Source organism: Mus caroli, unplaced genomic scaffold (genome assembly GCF_978045245.1).
Source record: "Mus caroli unplaced genomic scaffold, Mus_caroli_1 scaffold_18, whole genome shotgun sequence".
In the NCBI taxonomy this organism is placed as follows: domain Eukaryota; kingdom Metazoa; phylum Chordata; class Mammalia; order Rodentia; family Muridae; genus Mus; species Mus caroli.
Genome location: NW_028227273.1, coordinates 6,684,960 through 6,701,408, shown reverse-complemented (window position 1 = coordinate 6,701,408; position 16,449 = coordinate 6,684,960). Strand labels below are relative to the sequence as shown.

The following is a 16,449-nucleotide window of genomic DNA, read 5'->3' as shown; positions in this document are numbered from 1 at the left end:
TTTGGGGACACTCCCCTTGAATCTTGGCCTTATCTTCAGTTTCTTCTGGCATATCTGATAAGAGTCTCGAGGTTTTGTTTTAGAGTAGGAGACTGACTTGACTGGAAGATTCAGTCTAAACTCAGGCATTTGTCAGCTAGCACAAATAAAATGGTGCAGTGGTTCTCTCTGGGAGTGTATGCTCCCTCGGGAAGCAGATGGAAGAAAAGATGGCGGCAGGATCTGGGTTTGGAACTCTACTGCAAATTTCAAAGAGTTATGGTGGAGAGGCAGCCTATTTTCTACCATCTCTTTTATTTATTTGTTTAATGTATTTATATTTGCGGTGTGTGTGTGTGTGTGTGTGTGAAGTTGAGGAATACTTTTGGAATTTGCCTCTACTCTGTGCTGGGGAGATTGAATTTAGGCTGTCATTTTGCAAGTCAAAAACTTTACTGGCTATGGTAGTTTGAATAAGTCGGGCCTCTCCCTCCCCACCCTCTCCATGTGCTCATATAGTTGACTGCTTAGTTGATGGAACTCTTTAATAGGCTTATAAGCATTTAGGAGGTGTGGCCCCGTTGGAGGAAGTTTGTCACTGGGGGGTGGGCTTTGACAATTCAAAGGCCCAAACCAGTCCCCAGAATCCCCCCTCTCTCTCCCTCTCCCCCCACCAACTCTCTCTCTCTCTCTCTCTCTCTCTCTCTCTCTCTCTCTCTCTCTCTCTCTCTCTCTCTCTCTGGATGTAACTCTCAGCTACTGCCTTAATGCCTGCCTTCGTGTTCCCCAATGAGAAAGGACTAAACCTCCCAACCTGTAAGCAAGTAACCAATTAAATGCTTTCTTTCTTATGAGTTGCCTTGGTTATGGTAACTCTTCATAGCAATAGGTCAGGGTCCAATACACTGGCTGAGTGTTTTTCTGGCTCCATCTATCTATCTTTTGGGACAGGGTCTTATATAGTCTAGACTGGCCTTGAACTCCTGATTTTCCTGCTCCCAATTCCTGGTGCTGGGATTGCAGGTATGTACAGTTTATTTTCTGCGTTTGAAATGTTTTTACAAGAGGTTATCTAGCTCACAAATTCCCCAAAGAAAAATTGAGAAACAACTTTGAAAAAGTTAGAACTGTTTTTAAGACATGAAAAGTAGCAAAACATTATGTGGATGGGTGTTTTACTTGCGTGTCTGTTTACGCACCATGCACATGCCTGGTGCCTGCAGATGTCAGAAGAGGGGATACAGTTTCTTGGAGCCTGCTTACTGGTTGTAAGCAGCCATGGGGATTCTGGGAATCAAACCTGGGTCCTCCACAAGAGCAACTAGTGCTCTTAACACAGAATCATCTCTTCAGCCCTTGTAAATCCATTTTGAGTAAGACTTTGCTACTGTGAGTGACCTTCCTGCTTGGTGAGTAACTCTTGCTGTTCCAGGGATAGAAAAAGTGTGAAATGAAAGATTATTCCAAAGCAGTGACAATATTACTATATTCAGTGTGTGTGAAAATTTGTTATTTTAACTAAAAAGAACTGTATACTTAAAAAAAAAAGATTTATCTATTATTATGACTAAGTACACTGTAGCTGTCTTCAGACACACCAGAAAAGGGTGTCAGATCTCATTTCAGATGGTTGTGAGTCACCATGTGGTTGCTGGGATTTGAACTCAGGATCTTTGAAAGAGCAGTCAGTGCTCTTAACCATTGAGCCATCTCTCCAGCCCAGAACTGTATACTTTATATCAACAGAAAATTAATTTCTCTGTGTCCTTAGGTATTCAAAGGCTATTGGCTTGAAGGGCCTGCATTTTCCTTTCCTCAAATCTCCCTCCCCATGACTGAAGCCAATTTTTTCTGTCACCCTATAGTCTCCTACTGCTGCCTACTTTGTGTGATTCAGTGTGACACAGTTCTTGTTTTCCAAGGCTCCTTTTGAAAATTCATATAGATTATTATTTATTATTATTTTTTTTTTTGCTGCCATCATCAGGGAGCCTCACTTCATCCTGATTCTGTCCCCTCAATTTCAGGACAACCTCTGACACCTGAATCACATGGAAATTGGCAATTAGGGAACTGATCTTTCGTATGTAAGGAAAACCCTTCAAGCTACTACTTACCTAGGATCACAAATGAAAGGAGTCAGACTTCTGAAAACAGATGGACAGATTAAACACCTCCCCGTGTTCTAATAGCCTGAGTTAAAACCCCTTAGTTAGAAAGTAAACAGAGATGCTCATCAAGGCGGACAGCTTTTAGTGGGGAAGCTTGGGATTCGGGAGCTGGGAATGGGGCACTACCCAGAAAGCATCTTGTTCTAACAAGAGGGAACTAGAGCTTGACAGTCATTACAAAGCTCATTTACATGGCCAAGCCTCATCCCAGGATCTGTTTCTCTCCTGATACAGATCAACTTTCTTCTTGACTTATTTTAATGAATGCCTAACATGAAATTGAAGGTATCTTTGTTTTTAAATATAGTATATTATTAGTGTCTAGGCAGGCTCCTCTGGGGAAGTGGGTAAGACAAGGATGGCTCTCCTATAAACCAGTCGAGGGTGCGCAGAACAGCCCGATATTCCTGGTGCCCTGACTAAAGAGCTCTTTTCCATCTGTCCTAGAACCGACAGGTGTGTCTCCAATGTCTTCTCTTTGATGTCTTGCAATTGGATCACTCCCCCCCCCCCCAAGACAGGGTTTCTCTGTGTAGTCTTGGCTGTCCTGGAAATTGCTTTATATAGACTAAGCTGGCCTGGAACTCAGAGAGATCCACTTGTCTCTGCCTCCCAAGTGTTGGGACTAAAGGCCACCACCACCTGGCAGGATGGCCTTTTTTTTTTTTTTGGTTTTTCGAGACAGGGTTTCTCTGTATAGCCCTGGCTGTCCTGGAACTCACTTTGTAGACAAGTCTGGCCTCGAACTCAGAAATCCGCTTGCCTCTGCCTCCGGAGTGCTGGAATTAAAGGCGTGCGCCACCACGCCCAGCACTAGGATGGCCTTTTCTTAAGCATCTTTTTTTTTTTTTAAGTTTTATTTATTTATTATTTATATGAGTACATTGTTGTTCTCTTCAGACACACCAGAAGAAAGTAACAGATTCCATTACAGATGGTTGTGAGTCACCATGCGGCTGCTGGGAATTGAACTCAGGACCTGTGGAAGAGCAGTCAGTGCTCTTAACCACTGAGCCATCTTGAGCCAGCCCCCTTCCTTAAGCATTTTGTTTTGTATTTGTGCTACCTCTTTGCACTAAGTTCCTTGTCTATATGGTATGGACACTGAGCTGGCAGTTGAAGTATGAATATTTATTTGTGATACAAATTACTTGGACAGTAAAATGAAGTAGGGAGAGATGAGTCTTGAAGTCAAGTAGACCTGAATTTAACTGTTGTCTACTTGTAGTCACTTGGCTGTGTCACTAATAGTGGTCTGACCTGGTAAAGTATTTCTCTGAGGAAGTTTCCTTTTTAGTAAAAAGGAAATATTAATACTCATCTCAAGGTATGGTTCTGATTGGGAATTGTAGGGATGGTTCTGCAATGCTGGGCTTGTACCTCTTCTTTCCTTCCTTTTCTTCTCTCTTTCTTTTTTTTTTTTTTTTTTTCAATATATAAGTCTTTTATTCTCCCAAAAGAGCCCAAATTGTTCTTGTGATCAGGATCTCGTTTCTGGAGCCAGGAACTGAGGCCTCCTCACTCGTCAGCCTGCTGCACAGTTCCCTTCTCAGACACATAGATGCCTTCCAAAAACTTCCAGATATCCTTGTTCTTAACTGTTGTGGCTTGCTGAATCAGGGCAGCTGAATTTGAAACAAGTTCAATGTCATTTCCTTCAAGGATTAACTCATCCTTCTGGGCTTGAGAGACAGAACAAGCAACACCTGTCTTCATCCGAACCCTGCGGATGTATTTTTCACCCAAGAAATTTCGGATTTCAACCAAAGAGCCATTCTCCTGGATGACAACGTTGATGGGGAAGTGAGCATATACAGACCGCATCTTGTATCGGAAGCCCAGTGTGACACCCTTGATCATGTTCTGAACATGACTGCAGATGGTCCTGACGGTGGCCAGTTCCTTTCTGTTACCCCACCATTTGTCAACCCGGAGCCTTTTCTTTTTCTTCCCAAGAAGACTCAGCTCCACGTTGATGTGATTGAAGTCCCTCCGTAGAGTCCCCCTGGGGCCCTTCACAATGACTGTGAGCCCCTTCAGAGTGATATCGACATTCTCTGGAATGTCCACAGTCTGATTGCTGAGAATGGTCTTCATCCTCGCAGTAGATGGGGCAAAGAGCTTTCTTCTCTCTTTCTTTTTTGGGGGAGAAGATGGTGTTTCATGTAGCCCAGAATGCCTTCGAGCTCACTACACAACAGACAATGACCTCCAACTGCTGGTCATCCTACTGCCAGCTTCCAAGAGCTAGGATTACCAGTGTGTTCCAGTGTGGCCAGTTTGGGTGGTGTTTGAGACCAAATGCAGGGACACCTACTTTCTGAACCATATCCCCAGCCCAAATTTTAGCTACTATTGTCTTTCTTGGACATTCATAGTGCTTGGTTATTTCTTTGTAAATAAATATGAAACAAACAGACAGAACAATAAAAACAAGCAAACAAAAGCTAACAAGGTTTTATTTTGAGTAAATGTATTATTTTTATAAAGAAAACCACTAAGTATATAAAACAAGGAGTTTTTGTTTGCTTGCTTTTGGGGGTGGGCAGGAGGGGTGGGCACAGGTCTCACCATGTAACTCTGGCTGTCCTAGAACTTGCAATATAGACTACATTGGTCTTGAACTCACAGAGGTCCTCCTGTTTCTTTCTCTGATGTGCTAGGCTTAAGGACATGTGCCACGATGCCCAGACTTAAAAAAATCATGTTTAATGTAGGATAGCAACAGAATAGAACAACAACAACCAAAAAAAAAAGCGAAACCAGAAGACAAAGACTTGCCAGATCCTGATGTGCCTGTTGTTTATTAGCCTGGTCTTCCTTGGAGTCAAGTCAGCCGCTGTGACAGGAAAAAGAGTGGAAAGGGAAAGACTGCTGAGGCACCTATGACTCTTGCTAAGGATCTACCTGGAGTCCTAGAACCTACAGAGCTTAGCGCTACCTGTTGTTGTGGTTCTAGGACATCCGATGCCCTCTTCTGGCCTCCAGGGGCTCTGGAATACATGTGGTACGCAGAACCATATATAGGTGCGCGAGCGCACACAGGAATGCACATGCAGATATAATAAATAAACCTGTAAATGCCTTCTTAGGAAGTGAAGGGATGATCCCCCATCGTCTAAAACTGAGCCAATAGTGCATCTGATTGAAAATAGACTGTGGGGCTGGAGAGATGGCTCAGTGGCTTACAACACTGACTGCTCTTCCAGAGGTCCCGAGTTCAATTCCCAGAAACCACATGGTGGCTCACAACCATCTGTAATGGAATCCAACGCCCATATATATATATATACCATGATTTATTTTTTAATTTCATATATATAATTTTAATATATATGAGATTAAAAAAATACAATCACATTGCTTTCCCCTTGACTTTCTTCTCTTTAACCCTTCCTACATACCCCCACCAAGTTCACAGCCTCTATTTCTTTAATCTATCTCTCTATCTATCTATCTATCTATCTATCTATCTATCTATCTATCTATCTATTATGAGATATATACATTCCTAAATAAATAAATGCAACCTGCTCAGTCTGTTAACAGTTAGCTGTGTGTATGGTTTCAGTGGGGCTCTTCCCTGGAAAACACTAATTCTCCAACTCCCAGTGTTCCCTAGGTGCCTGTATTTGTCTGAGACCCCATAAGATCTCCCCATCCTCTTTTTTTTTTTTTTTGGTTTTTCGAGACAGGGTTTCTCTGTATAGCCCTGGCTGTCCTGGAACTCACTTTGTAGACCAGGCTGGCCTTGAACTCAGAAATCTGCCTCTCTCTGCCTCCAGTCCAGGCTTATAAGTGTTCCTTATTGGATATACAGAGAAGGAAAACACCTTCACTATACAAGGTGCCCAGCACACTTACTGTAACACCTCACTCCTGCTTACAAAGAGCTCATATGACCTTTCTTCAGAAGATGCACTTTCTGTTTAATTTATTTTTTCCCCTCTGAAGCAGAGGTTTATACATTCCAGGAGAGGAATCAATGATTAGGTAAACACAGTAACATCCAATGGCTATATGCTATGGGACTTAGTTTTCAAATGACTTGCATTTCTGAACACAAAGAATTCAAAACATTAAACATAGGTATATATTTGATGAACATGAGTGTTTTACCTGCAAATATGTTTGTGCGCCATGTGCATGCCAGGTGCCCTCAGAAGTCAGAGGAGGGCTTTGGGAGCCCTGTAACTGGAGTCATGGATGCTTGTGAGCCATGGCTTGGCTGTTGAGAATTGAATCTTGGTCCTCTTGTAAGAGCTACTAGTGCCCTTATTCACTGAGTCCCCAAGTTCAAAATAATTTACCAGCGTGCAAAAAGAGGTTAAGTATTATTAGAAATGCTCAAGAAGAAGACTCAGCCCAGTGAGGAGGATTTTCATCCAGCAACATGGCCGCTGTAGCAAGGGATCACATCCGACGATACGGTCCAGCTGTAAATGCTCTGGATTGCAGCATGATTTGGCTGAAATACAGACAGGCCCTTAGTACACATTGTTAATCTTTAACAATGAAGGTAAGGTTAGTTTGTAGAAGGAAGCAGCAATCTTTTAAAATGATGTCTAATTGAGGGGCAGACAAAGTGATGAATTAGAGAAAGATTTCACAGAATGAGTCAGAGATAGAATATGTCCATGTTCTATGTGAGTTCACATGAACAGAGAGAGAGGGGCAGGGAGAGGACTATTGAAGAGAAGTGAGAGAGGAGAGATGGCTCAGCGGTTAAGAGCACTGGCTGCTTTTCCAGAGGGCCTGATTTCAACTCCCAGCAACCACATGGTGACTCACAACCATTGATAATCATATCTAAGGCTCTCTTCTGATATGTTGGTGTACATGCAAATAGAATACTTATATACATAAATAAATCTTTAAAAGAGAGAGAGAATAATCCCAGCACTCGGGAGGCAGAGGCAGGCGGATTTCTGAGTTGGAGGCCAGCCTGATCTATAAAGTGAGTTCCAGGACAGCCAGGACTATACAGAGAAACCCTGTCTCGGAAGAGAGAGAGAGAGAGAGAGAGAGAGAGAGAGAGAGAGAGAGAGAGAGAGAGAGAGAGAGAGAGAGAGAGAGAAGCAAGAGAGAATAAAGTAGTGTGGTAGATGGTGTGTGCACGACAGGTTTTACAGACAGGTCAGAGAAAAACCAAGCTAGACACAGACGAAGACAAACAAGCCACAGAATGAGAAGGAGCCAGAAGATTAGAACCGACTCCAAAGTTAGTATGGGACTAGACAGAGCAATTCAGTCAGAAGCTGAGAAGAGCCTGTGGTGAGCTCGGAGTGCGGGCATGCTGCTGCGTCTAGCCTTCTACAAGCCTTTTCTAACATTAGCAATAGCAAGCGAAAGACCATACCAAGTACCTGAGGTTGACACAAGATCAAAAGTGTTTTCTCGGGGCAGGGGAGATGGGTCAGTGGCTAGGCATGTGAAGTGCTTCCTTAGAGGACCTGACTTTGGTTCCCAGTGAGGTGACTCACAGTGGCAGCCTGTGACTGCAGATACAGGAGAACCCAGTGCTTCTAGCATCCAAGAGCGCCTGCCCTCACGTGCACATACAAACGTATACATAATTAAAAGTAACACGAATGAAAAACACCTAATGTAGCTGTTTTTTTTTTTTTTTTAATTTTTTACCATAGACCATAGTTCCTCACTTATTTCAGGATTCTCTGCTAGTTCATTTATCTCTCCTAGTTTTGCTCATTATCTTGTCCAAACTAAAGTTGACATTCGGGTAGCATTTGAAGTGGCGTAGCAGATGTCAGTCAGGGCTGATTCTGAGGTCATGTTTGGTGTGTATTTAATAAACATGATCCAAATGTGTTACATAGAATCTTTTAATCCCTCCAAGGAGTATCTGTGCCATCGTCAGCCTTGATGCCCCGTCTTCCTGGGACATGCTGGTGGATACTTAATGGAGTTGTGTGCATTTTGATATGAAGTGTAAGAGTGCATTACTCACCATTGTAAATATAAGTATTAATAGTACATCTCTACAAAATTTCTTCTGATCTTCCTAGCGAGGTATTCAGTTGGGTAAGTAGAGACAAAAACCAGAGGTGTGGGGAGGTGGAGTGGTTTGTTTAACATTATGTATTTAATTAGCAAGAGAGCAGGCGCCTTAAGAGTGGAACCCAGGTTCGTCACGCATGTCTTCCTGTGTATTGCTCTAGTCCATGTTGTGTATTATCTTATTCGTAGTTTACCTGAGACAAAGTCAACCTGGCAGTTGGACAGGTCGCAGCTTAACATTTTTCATCTCTTAAGACCCTTTGGATTTTAGTACAGAAAATAAATAAAGACAATGAAGAAAAACAAGCCACATTGTTCTTCACGCCTGCTCAGCCTGCATGGGACCAGTATATTCCTATTGACCAGTGTTTCAGAAACTAGAGATTTATCTTCTTCAAGGCAGAGTTTCACTTGAGTAACACGGAATAAATCTTCCAGAAGGCGAGGATCGCATTCTTTAACCCATTCCTAAGGGAGTAAGAATGACTTTGGAAGAAAAACAGGATCTTGTAAGGATCCGGTCTTTTGGGAGTAGCTATCCCTTAATTCAATAAATATAGATATCAACATGAAATACAAAACATTGGATGTGAAAATGAATATCTCTCCCTTTTAATTATGCAGTCCGGGTTTCTTGCTGGGCTCCCTGCTCAGTTTGCCCAGGGTACTTGGCTGTTACACTTGGCCCTCCACTCATACAGATCTGAGATCGCAAATGCTCATTGAAGTCCCTGTTATTGTTTTCTTTACTTTTTAGTACCTTTCAATTTAGAGGTGTCTTAAGATGAAATAGAACTATTGCAGACTGTTAGCAATAGCTACCTTGGGGGAGGTCTGCATGTGCATTTTTTTTTACAAGAATAATATAATACTTTTGTAATGAAAACAAATTAAAATAACTCTCTCTCTGTTACACACACACACACACACACACACACACACACACACTACTAGGCACCTGCATCCTATCTCTTAGCACTGAAAGGGCACTCAGACCGTATGATGACAGCAATCAACATTTCCCAAGTTTTATTTGGTGATGGGTTTCACAAGCCCTTACACGTCAGCTGCCGGCTTGGTAGTTCTAAGGTATTCCTCACAGCAATTAGCTATGAATTACCCAGATGGAAACACTCCCCAGAGCTAGCTCTTTGCAGTATTGTACTGTAATTGGCCCTTTCCTTGATCCTTTTCCCCATCTGAGTGAGAGCTTTTTGAAGGTAAGACTGGGCTCACTCCTTCCTGATTCTAGTATCTAATGTGGAGTCAATCTATCAATTCCTAGGGGCAGGAAAACTGTGAAAACCTCATAGGCATTGTTTCCTCCCTCCCCTCCCCTGAAAGATTCTCAGTTCCTAAATATTTAAGGTAAAGGTTTAAACATATCTTTCAAATAGGATCTGATACATGAATAAAAATAAAAGATAATTGTTAAGTCGCAAAATGAGAGAAAAATACTTGCAAATCATACATTGTGGTGGTTGGAATATTCTTGGCCCAGGGATTAACACTGTCAGGAGGTGTGGCCCTGTTGGAGGAAGCGTGTCACTATGAGGGTGGGCTTTGAGACCCTCTTCCTAGCTGCCTGGAAGCCAGTCTTCTCCTGTCTGCCTTTGGAAAAAAGAAGTAGGACGCTCAGCTCCTTCTCCAGCACCATGTCTGCCTGGACACTGCCATGCTTCCTGCCATGATGATAATGGACTGAACCCCAGAACCTGTAAGCCAGCCCCAATGAAATGTCATCCTTTATAAGAGTTGCCTTAGCCGGGCGTTGGTGGCGCACGCCTTTAATCCCAGCACTCAGGAGGCAGAGGCAGGCGGATTTCTGAGTTCGAGGCCAGCCTGGTCTACAGAGTGAGTTCCAGGACAGCCAGGGCTACACAGAGAAACCCTGTCTCGAAAAACCAAAAAAAAAAAAAAAAAAGAGTTGCCTTGGTCATGGTGTCTCTTCACAGCAATGGAAACCCTAACTAAGACACACATCAACCAAGGACTACTATCCAGAGCCGATAAAGAACATCTACAACACAATGGGAAAAAGCAACCCAATTTTAAAAAGAGCAAAAGCCTACATAGATTTTTCTCTGAAGAGACAAATGGCCAGCAAGCACATGTAAAAATGCTCAATATCACCAATTACCGCTGAAACACAAGTCAAACCACAGTGAGGTACAACCTTACCCATTACAATAGCTATTACTAAGACAAAAGTGCTGCTGCTGCTGCTGTTGCTGCTGCTGCTGTTGCTGCTGCTGCTGTTGCTGCTACTGGTGGTGGTGGTGGTGGTGCTGCTGCTGCTGCTGCTGTGGAGGATGGCATGGTAGTTCTTCAGAATGCTCAGTGGAGTTACCCAGTAACTGCACCACCAGATAAGTACCTAAAAGAGTCACCAGCAGCCGGCCAGCAGCCACCTGAACAGCATCTTGCCCACCAGTCATCACAAAAGCTTTACTCATTGTCACTTAAAGGGTAAAACACCTCAAATATCCATTGACAGATGCATGGACGCACAAATTTGGGCGTCTGTGAAACAATTTCCAGCCTAAGAGAAATGTCATTCACTTCTTGCCCAAGAAAGAGTTCCAGAGGGTGAGGCAGGAGAGTTGCCTAAGTCCAGGAGTTTGAGGCTATTTTGGACAACTTAGCAAGACCCTGGCTCAAAAAGTTAAAAAAAAAAAAAACCAAACAAACCAAAAATTTAACGCATCCTTCAACAAGGGAGGACTTTGAAGGTGTTATGTTATATGAAATAGAGAAAAAGGTAAATATTGGCAGATGGTGGTGCATGCCTTTTTAGTCCCAGCCCTCTGAGTTCAAGGCTAGCCTGGGCTACACAACGAGACAGGGCTACACAGAGAGACCCTGTCCCTAAACAAAACAAGACAAGACAACAACAATAACAATAATAAAGGCAAATACCATGTGATTCAACATATCAGAGTACCTAACGTAGTGGGATCATTGATCTAGATAGTAGCATCTCTGTGGAAGGAGGAGCGGGGCGGGGTTGCTTACTGTGTGCAGAGCTCCCGTCTGGGAAGATGGAGTTTCAGGGATGGCTGGGATACAGGGTGGCAGGATTTACGACCACTACTCTGAACATGTGAAAACAGGTTTTTACATTGTATTTTGCCACAATAAAAGTTGTTAATAGTTGCTTAGGATTTTAGAGTTTGCAAAGTACTTTTCTCTCTCGAGGTGTCTTCTTTGTTCCCCACAGTAACTAAGAGGGAGTTAGAGAAGTAATTATTTCTTTATATATATGAGCAATTGATAGTTCATTTAGTTTAAGTGGACTGCCAAGAGACACAAAGCTACGAAGGGACATGATCAAAATTGGAATCAGGACCAGGATTCTTTTTCCCCTCCCTAACAGAATATGGCTGTGTAGTCCAGGCAGGCCCCTGGCCTCAGCCTCATGAGTGGTGAGATTATTATCAGTATGGCCGTGTAGTGTTCCTTTCTCTATATAAACTACCTTTCCCAGAGCATAAGACTAACAGATGCCCACCCTCTCTGCTTGGACTGCGTGCATAAACGCAGGTTTCCAAAGAAAAATCTTGAAAGGACTTTCTGGGGAACCCAGCCAAAACAACAGGCATAGACATCATTAGCCAGGGTCCCTTTCCTCACAGTAAAGTTACAGCCGGCCGAAGAGAATCCGGAGAATCAGGGCAGCAGGCAGTGTCGGAGCCACCCAACTCCTCATCGCCGCTCCGGCCCTTTTAGACAAATTTTAGGGACACCGTCTAGCTGGACTGGGATTTCGCTATTGTCGAATACTCTTCAGAATTCATTTGTAGGCTGTAGGATGATTCTCGACAACGTTTCCATTGTTGCGTTTTACAGTTACCACATAATGTAATTTGGTCAATGTGTGATAGCTTCTTTGAAAAATAGTTACAATTTTAAAGATATACAGTGATGGGAGGGATAACAAAGCAGACTTTTTTTTTGAATCAGGGAGCAGGGTTTGCATTATCATTTACCTCTCACAAATTCTTCCCAGTAAATTAATTACCTCTAGGAACGAGCCAGGGATGTAAAGAGAGAGCAGCGGAGGGCACGGAGCCAGCCGGTCCTTGAGTATGAACGCCGACTCGTTTTCTATGCATCCAACGGTCCCAAAGCGCGTCCACGAGCTTCCTAATCATGGCTGATGGGCTGTGGACTGAAGAAGGGAAGTGTCTGCTGCGGAATATTAATGCAGTCTGGGGTTTTGCAGGTTCGTTTTATAGCAGGCTGAGAGCTGACATTTTGTGGTAACAAATTTTATTTATTATTTTACCAATTTAAAATGGAATAGTTAACACAAAGGCAAAAGAGGACTTCAAATTTTTCTTAGACTTTAAGAGAACTTTAAGGCAGAAGTAATCAAATCTAAATGAATTTGGGGAGAGCCCGGTTTAATTATGGAATTCCAGAACAGCCAGTGCTGCATGGTAAGGCCCTGTCTAAAACAAAACCAAAACAATGACAGACAGACAGACAGACAGACAGACAGACAAAACCAAACCATATCACCCTGTCTTAAAAAGACTTTAAAGGACTGGAGAGATGGCTCAGTAGTTAAGAACACTGACTGCTCTTCCAGAGCAATTTGGTCAATGTCTGATAGCTTCGGTCCCAAAGCGTGAATACTCTTCAGAATTCATTTGTAGGCTGTAGGATGATTCTTGACAACGTTTACATTGTTGTGTTTTACAGTTACCACATAATGTAATTTGGTCAATGTCTGATAGCTTCTTTGAGTTCAATTCCCAGTAACCACATGGTGGCTCACAACCATCTGTGATGGGATCTGATGCCCTCTTCTGGTGTGTCTGAAGACAGCTCCAAAGTACTCATATAAATGAAATAAATAAATCTTTAAAAAAAAAAAGACTTTAAAATATTTTTGGATCTTCTTTAAAAGTACATATTTTACTTCTTACTTGTGTGTATGTCTGCATATTGTGTGCACATATGAAGGGACCCCCACCCCACCCTAGGGCAGAAGCTGGAGCTACAGGCAGTTATGAGTTAACCTATGTGGGTGCTGGGAACTGAACTCCAGTCCTAGGCTAAAGCAGCAAGTGCTCTAACCACTGAGAAATCTCTCCAGTTCCTCCCGTGTTTTCAAAATAAGCCCATCTTTCGTCTCTCATGGAATAAAATAAACTTTATTTTAAAACAACGGTAACCAAAGAACAGGGCCATAGATTCATGTTAGAGTGCTTGCCTACATATACAAGGATATGTTTCTGGACCCCACCTCCCCCAAACACTGTTAAGTAAAGAGATAAGTAAATAAGAGAATAATAAAATAACGACAGTTAGAGAACACTGCATGCCTGATGTGTCAGCTTTTGCTACTGGAACAAATATCCGAGACAAATCGACTCAGGGAAGAGATGTTTATTTTGTTTCAGTTCGTGGTTGGTTGGCTCAGCTGCTCTGGGCCTGTGGCAGGCACTAATATAGCAAGGCACAAGCATGTGGCTCAAGGAACATGCCTGTTCCTATCCCCTATGGCAGGAACAAAGAGCAGAGGCCAGGGCCCCGGCAGCCCTTCCAAGAGCATGCTATGACCTAACTTCTCTCCGAAAGCCTAACCTAGTGGACGTTCTGCCATCTCCTAGTGGCCAATAAGCCTGATACTGCACAAGATATGCGTTGCTTGATGTAACCTGCTTCTCTGACTAAACTGGACTGGTTTCATTCCGATTCTTCATGCAGGTCTTGGTCTATGAAAAATACTCATTTAATATTTCTAAGGGAATAATTGGCTCAGCAATAAGAATTACTTTTTATCCATCAATGTTTAAAATAATGTGGTTTTTTTCGTTTTTGTTTTTTTGGTGTTTTTGTTTGCTTGTTTGTTTTTGGTTTTGGGTTTTTTTTTTTTTTTTTTTCTATGTTTTATTTTGAGTCAGGAGTAGAGTCTCACTAAATAGCCCTTGCTGACTTAGAACTTGCTATAGAAGTCAAGCCAGCCTATATCCTGCCTTTGCCTTCCGAGGGCTGAGATTAAATGAAGCCCAGCAACAACAGCAAAACATTGTGGAGTTTGTAATTTTTTTTTCAAGAAGATACTTCTCAGATGGTGAATAATATCTGATTTTGAATTTGATCAGAAACATAGCAAAAGAATTATTTAGGCCTTCACCACTTGAGACCATGAAACTATTGGAGATGGCAAATTCCACAGAACAGGTTAGCATCTGTCCTGGGACCAAGGCTTATTACCTTGCTCAGGACATACTTAGGCTTTCTGATTGTTTAATCCCATAAATTAAGACTATTGATATGTGAAGAAAATCTCAACCTTTATTTGCTGGTTTCCAATCAAGACCTCTCAGACTGGTTAATTGGGGAAGTTGTTTTCAGGCTTTTGACTACAGATCTTTAATCATTGTTAGAATGATAAATGCCCTGATTGTTTTCCTGTTTCTAAATAACTTTCCCCCACCAATGCCAGTAAATTGCCACAAGTCAGCTAAACAAAAATCATTCAGTTGCTCTTTGAAAGACTCAACAATCCTCCACTACAGACTGGTGGCTGCAGGCAAGGCCCATGGTGGTCACTTGGATGGACTGGAGGGGTGTGGCCGTTATTCTAAAGCCACGAATCTTTTGTAGGAAAGATTAATACCAGAGGAGGATCCAGCAAAGGCAGCCTGCTTTCTGGCTCTTTGGTATTCTAGTTGGGGATCACTGGTAAAATTAGGTGGTAGGGCTGGCAAGATGGCTCAGCAGATAAAGGTGCTTGCTGCTAAGCCTGACAACCTGAGTTTGAACACTGGGACCCACGTGGTGGAAGGAAAGAACAGACTTCCCTCCACGTGTATCCCATGGCTCTCACATGTGCACATGCTGGTGTACACACAGTGAATAAGGCTGGCACTAAAAATTGTATATGATCATTCTGAAGCGGTGTCTTGTCATTTCTTATTTGTGTCTCACAAGGGACATGTAAGGTAGCAACGGCACTCTCTAGGATTGGGACATGGAGGGCACAAAACAGGAAGGAAAAAGGTGATTTGCCTAAGCTCAGTGACAACTTGGGCAGCTGTTCAGTGCTCCTTCCCTGGGACTCTTCCTCTCAGCTGTCTTCTGTTTGCTGCGTGGGTCTTTGTTTTGTTTTTTGGGTTTTTTTTTTGGGGGGGGGGTGAGTAGGGGAGGGGCTTAATTGCTTATGCACAGGGATAGACCAGAAACATTTAGATGGACACGTTCATGTCTGCTTCAGGCAGCACTGAAGGTCAAAGACGAGGACAGAGAGAAAGACTGGGCATGCTGGCACACGCCTGTAACGGGAACATTTGGAGCACCGGAAGTACTGGGAGCACCGGAAGTACTGGGAGCACCGGGAGGCTGGAGGGCCATCGGGAGGCCGGAGGGCCATCGGGAGGCCGGAGGGCCATCGGGAGGCCGGAGGGCCATCGGGAGGCCGGAGGGCCATCGGGAGGCCGGAGGGCCATCGGGAGGCCGGAGGGCCGGAAGCTCAAGGATACTCTGGTCAGGTGAGGTCGAGACTGGCTTAGGCCACATAGTCTTTGTTCTCTAAATTATAAATAAAAACATGAAACAATATCACAAGTGAAGGACACCAGGCTATTAGAGGTGCATGTGCTCCAAGCCAATGCCTTGAGTTTGATCCCCAGCATCTAAATGGAAAGAGAGAATTAACTCCCAAAGTTTGGGACTTTTGTTGTTGTTGTTTTTCTGTAGCCTTGGCTGTCCTGGTATTTGTTCTATAGACTATGGCTGGACTTAAACTCACAGAGATCCTCCTATACCTCTGCCTCCCAAATTCTGGGATTAAGGGCATCACTACTGCCTGTCTCTCCCACAAATTTTTATCAGCTCTCCACATAAGTGCCATTGTATACATTTGCATAAATAAATAAATAAATAAATAATGAATGAATGAATGTCATTTTAAAAAAGTGTATTGCACAAAACGCTGCTTTTTATTTTTTCCACTTTGATAAAAATATGTCTAAGCTGTGGAGTGGAGATGGACAGTTCACTACGCAGGAGCAAAAGCGTGTAGCTTCCGTGTGTTTGCTAACACGGAATCTCCTAACTTCCTAGTTAAGGTTCTCTGTTGCAGATGAAATCATCTCTGTTGGTTCGGTTTTGCTTTAAAATGGTCTCTGTTGAATAAACAGTGAGTCAGTGGGCAAGTTCAATTCCCAGACAAGGCTGTTTGTCCTTGAGATGGCTGCTGTGTAGTCAGCACTGGGGCTGGGGGTCATGGCAGGCTGCTTGGTCCAGTATGTGTGCACTATGTGTG

At 43.1% G+C, this 16,449-nt stretch overlaps 1 pseudogene; it reads right to left on the bottom strand.

The window, feature by feature from the left end:
- Nucleotides 1-3,567: 3,567 nt before the first annotated feature.
- LOC147000347 (large ribosomal subunit protein uL6 pseudogene) lies at nt 3,568-4,265 on the bottom strand (annotated as a pseudogene).
- Between the last annotated feature and the right edge of the window lie 12,184 nt (nt 4,266-16,449).